At 30.1% G+C, this 5,161-nt stretch overlaps 1 long non-coding RNA gene across 1 annotated transcript; it reads left to right on the top strand.

Moving 5' to 3' along the window:
• The first annotated feature begins 2,778 nt into the window (after window positions 1-2,778).
• Window positions 2,779-4,674, top strand: LOC124888143. Its single transcript, XR_007046189.1, has 3 exons — window positions 2,779-3,114; window positions 4,164-4,228; window positions 4,506-4,674. It is a non-coding gene; the product is annotated as an uncharacterized LOC124888143 (long non-coding RNA).
• The last annotated feature ends 487 nt before the right edge of the window (window positions 4,675-5,161 follow it).

Raw genomic sequence — 5,161 nt, 5'->3', positions numbered from 1 at the left:
GTGTTGTTCTTCTCGTAGCGAGTTTTTTAAATTATATAAACTATCACGTGTACTCTTTCCTAAATTTTCTAGGATTTCTTCTATCTATATTAATTTTTCTTTTAGATTCTCCATTATTTTTCTAATTCGGTTTCTATAATTAATTTCTTCATTTAGATTATCTTGATTTTCTCTAGTTTTTCTAATATATTCTAAAATTTCTTAATCTGAATAATATCCATCTGGGTAATTATCCAGGTATAACTGTTCTATCCAATTTATAGTTTCAATTTCATAGTCTAATACTTTTTCTAATATTATTCTCTTAATATCTATAATTTCTATATCTCTAAGTATATATAAGATTAAGATTTTAAGATTATCTATCATTTAAAATTGGTTAAGTACTTTATTATAATATTTTTTAGTTGTTTGTTTTAATCTCATTAATTCTTCTATATTTTCACTAAGAAATTGTATATATTTTATATCTATTTTTCAAAATTCTAAATATACATAATTTATCATAGTTAGTGTGTGGGTTTGGTATGTAAGTATTTATAAGAGTAGTTCGGTAGGTGTGGTATATAATTAATTATAGTCATAAAATATCTATCAAATATTTTTTCCAATATAATTTTTCTTATATCTACTATTTCTATATCCTTAAGTACATATAAAACGAGTATTTTAAATTTATCTACCATTTCGTCAGATAAATAATTATTCATTTTTCATAAAATTGCTATTTTTCAGAATATTTCCTTCAATCATGAACATAGCAAAATATGATCACTTTAGATTGCTATATACTAGATTATTCTTAAATAACATATTCTTCGGTCACTATTAGCATGGTAATTTGGATACTTTTCCCTTAAACAGAGCCTCTACTCTGGTTACTCCCCTATCACGGTTTTCTTGTCTCACCGGTTTCACCATTAGGATGACATAGTTCTTAGGAATTTTTCTCCTTTTCCACTTTGCTAATAAACTTCTTGACATGCTATTTTTCGAATAATTCTACTATAAAACAACTAACATGATTTTATTTTATCATATCATGATTGTTAGGAATTTATGAATTTAGCTATTTATAATAGTAAATGAATATACCTGTTCTGGTAGGTTTGGTAATTCTAAGATTTGTTCCTCCATAGATTTTTCATTAAAATATACCTGTTTTTTAATAAATAAGCAAAATATTTGTTTAAAGTTACTACTTTTGTACCTTTAAACAGCATAAGCTCTGATACCAATTGTAGGGGGTGCGGATAACTTGTGTGGTAAAATAAATCTATTATAAGTAGAATGGATCTATTTTTATTTGTGCGTGGATATTTCTTAACTTCTCTAAATATTTTTATTTTGAGTTTATTTATGTTAGTTTTATCGATATTCATATCTTAGGAGGTGATTATATGGTAATTGGTTAAATGTTTTACTATAGTATTCTTTATTTTTTTCAATTCGTTTTTGTAATTCTTCTATATTATTTTGAAGGTATTCTAAATATTCTATATCTTTTGTTTCAAAATATCCAATTAGATTATCTTTCATAAGTTTTTCTAATAATATTATTTCTTCCATATTTTGTCTCCAATATTTTAAATATTCATAGTCTATCCATTTATCCTATAGTAATTGCAGAGTTACAAATTTTTGTATAATAATTTATCCTAATTGTACTGTAATATATATCTAATTCTAGATTTTCAATGCTATTTGTTATCTTGTGTTGTTCTTCTCGTAGCGAGTTTTTTAAATTATATAAACTATCACATGTACTCTTTCCTAAATTTTCTAGGGTTTCTTCTATCCATATTAGTTTTCTTTTAGATTTTTCATTATTTTTCTAATTCGATTTCTATAATTAATTTCTTCATTTAGATTATCTTGATTTTCTCTAGTTTTTCTAATATATTCTAGCATTTCTTAATCTGAATAATATCCATCTGGGTAATTATCCAGGTATAACTGTTCTATCCAATTTATAGTTTCAATTTCATAATCTAATACTTTTTCTAATATTATTCTCTAAATATCTATAATTTCTATATCTCTAAGTATATATAAGATTAAGATTTTAAGATTATCTATCATTTAAAATTGGTTAAGTACTTTATTATAATATTTTTTAGTTGTTTGTTTTAATCTCATTAATTCTTCTATATTTTCACTAAGAAATTGTATATATTTTATATCTCTTTTCCAAAATTCTAAATATACATAATTTATTATAGTTAGTGTGTGGGTTTGGTATGTAAGTATTTATAAGAGTAGTTCGGTAGATGTGGTATATAATTAATTCTAGTCATAAAATATCTATCAAATATTTTTTTCCAATATGATTTTTCTACTATTTCTATATCCTTAAGTACATATAAGACGAGTATTTTAAATTTATTTTGTTGATGCTTGATTATTACTATGATCTTCTATTTGTGTGTTGTTGTTGGTACTGTTACTTCTTGTAACATAACGTATGAAATTAAAAGAAAAGGTTCTTTTTGGGGTATTTAGCTATTTAGTGAGAGTAGTCATCATGGTCACATTGTATCTAGCTTATGAAATTAAAAGACAGCCCGGTGCACTAAAGCTTTCACTATTTGTGTGGTTTGTGAAAGAACATGACAATGAAGGCCTATTGTACGTAACCTTACTCTGCATTTCTGCAAGAAACTGTTTCCACGGCTTGAACATGTGACCTAATTAAAAAGTAAAAGGGTTCCATTTTGTGTATTTAGTTGGTTATTGAGAGTAGTTTGCTGTTGTTGGTACAGTTCTTGGTATCTAGCTTATGAAAATTTTTAAAAGTGGTTCTTAATTGGGTATGTAGCTGGTTAGTAGAGTAAAACCTTTCTTGAGTTGAGTAGCTTTGGCCAGGTTGTTCTAGCCCATGTTTGTAACGAAAAGTTTTTACTTCTATAATCCGATTTACTGCTCGACTAACTTTGGCAAGCCATCCTTCTGGTTGAGAAGCCGAGTTTGTTGCAATCCATCCTTTGGGATGTGAAGCCCAGTCCTCTCAGTAAGAAAATTGTTGTTCTTTTAATCTCACCATGCCAAGGTTCGAGGCAAGCTGTCCTTTGGGATGAGAAGCCCAGTGCTCTCAGTAAGAAAGCTATTGTCCTTGTAAGCTCGCCTTGCCTTCCTGATGTCTCCCTTCACCCCTTGAGTTCCTTTAGCCCATCTTACTTTTACAGTTATTATTTAGAGTCCGGGTCAGTCTGTGGACAAACTACTAATTTCCACTAGGTATTTGCTAGCTCTTACATGAAAACAGTCTCTCTATCTTTGAGGTAGGGGGTAAGGTCATCATATATTCTACCCTCCCCAACTTCACTTTGTGGGACTGCACTGGGCATGTTGTTATTGTACTTGCTAGTTCCTACCAGCATAGGTACGGTAAGGGTTCTCTGCCTAGCAATCTTTAGGTGGATAGAAAAAATTTGCCTAGTTTTTACTCCAGAGGGAACTTCAATCTTTAGCCCATATTTTGGGGCCTTACTATGATATGATAACAACCCCATTTGGTTTGTTGATGTTGGATTGTCACTACGATCTTCTGTTGGTTCGTTGTTGTTGGTACCGTTACTTCTTGGTGTCTAGCTTATGAAATCAGACAAAAAGGTTCTTTTTTGGTTTGTAGTTGGTTAATGAGAGTAATATTGCACATATTGACAACTTTTCCTTCTGTTAGCCCATCTTACCTTTATTGTTGTTATTGAAGATGTTAGCTTCCAAGACCACGAGTTGTATCCCATTCTGGATTGTAGCTTCTTGTAGCATTATTTCACCGAGAAAGTCTTGTTATGTCTCCATATCAAGTAATCAGTTGTGTCTCTAGCTTAAGCTTTCAGTAATTCTTACTCTTGGGCTGAGATTGTCTTACCGCTAGCTTGTCAACCTCATGTATTGACTAAAATTTCTTCAATCTCCTTATGATGTGACCCTAGGTGTAAGAGTCATCTGACTAATTGAAGACAAAATAATATGATCTTTGACAGAGCAGAGGTTTAATCCACTGTCGGTTCATATTAATGTTGTCCAATATCATGCACATGTATCGTGTAATAGCTAAAGAAATGGACACAATCTGAAAATTTTGAGTATCCTGTTTTTCCTTCTTAGTTAACATTTTTGGAAACAATCTAATCTTTTGCTTGAACAACCCTTGGCAGATGCAATACATTATAAAAATCATGCAGTGATCAAGCTACTGGAGAAACATGGTGCCAAGCCTCCAGTATGTTTGCATTCCGTTCTAGCTACTGATCAAGTAAAAAAGCTTTCATATCATACTGTAATAAGAGTTGCTTTACTTGATGATTTTCTAAATTAATTTTCATCCAGATGGCTCCCATGATTTTCTAAATTAATTTTCCCACAAATAACTTCATTTTATACCTGAGAATGCCTTGATGTAGGGTATAATCAAGTCTAAGTGTAGGATCGGTGATGAGCTAAATAATTATTGGTGTCATTTAAGTGCTAATTTATATTATTTGTTCTCTTTTTTATAGGTGTCCAAATGAAGAAAGAGATGGAGAAAGTGATGAAGACATTTAAGTGCGAATTTATATTATTTGTTGCATATTTTGGATTATGAGATTATTAATGAATGATTTTGTTTTGTGATGTGTATATATTGTGTTATAATTTATTTTGTATGTAAATAAAAATTTACATTAATACGAGTGACTATAAATATAAATCGTTTCAATTTAATAACATGTGGCAACAATCGTTGTAATAGATCAATAAATCGTTGCAATAGGTAGTCAAAAATTATCCCAAAAGATCAATAAAATTGTTGCAATAGTTTAATGAAATAGCTGTAATAGGTACTCAAAAATCGTCTCAACAAAATAACAAAACTATTGCAACGGTTTAATGTTGTTGCAATAGAATCTATTGCAACGGTTAGTAACCATTGTAATAGATGAAAAGAGGCATCCTAATAAGCCCAAAAATAATCATCGCTATAGCTTTACCTATGGCGACGGTTTCAGCCAACCGTCGTATAAACCGTTGTCATAGACCTATCGCAACGTCCACATCTAGGACGTTTGCTGAACCGTTGCGGTAGAGCTATGACAACGAGTTTGTTGTCTATTGTAACGGTTTTGCAATCGTCACTATAGGGGTAATTTTCAGTAGTGGTAGTTCAAATTGATGT

Source organism: Capsicum annuum, chromosome 10, assembly GCF_002878395.1.
Source record: "Capsicum annuum cultivar UCD-10X-F1 chromosome 10, UCD10Xv1.1, whole genome shotgun sequence".
Lineage (NCBI taxonomy): Eukaryota > Viridiplantae > Streptophyta > Magnoliopsida > Solanales > Solanaceae > Capsicum > Capsicum annuum.
The sequence above is the reverse complement of the archived record's forward strand: the minus strand, read 5'-3'. Positions and strand labels throughout refer to the sequence as shown.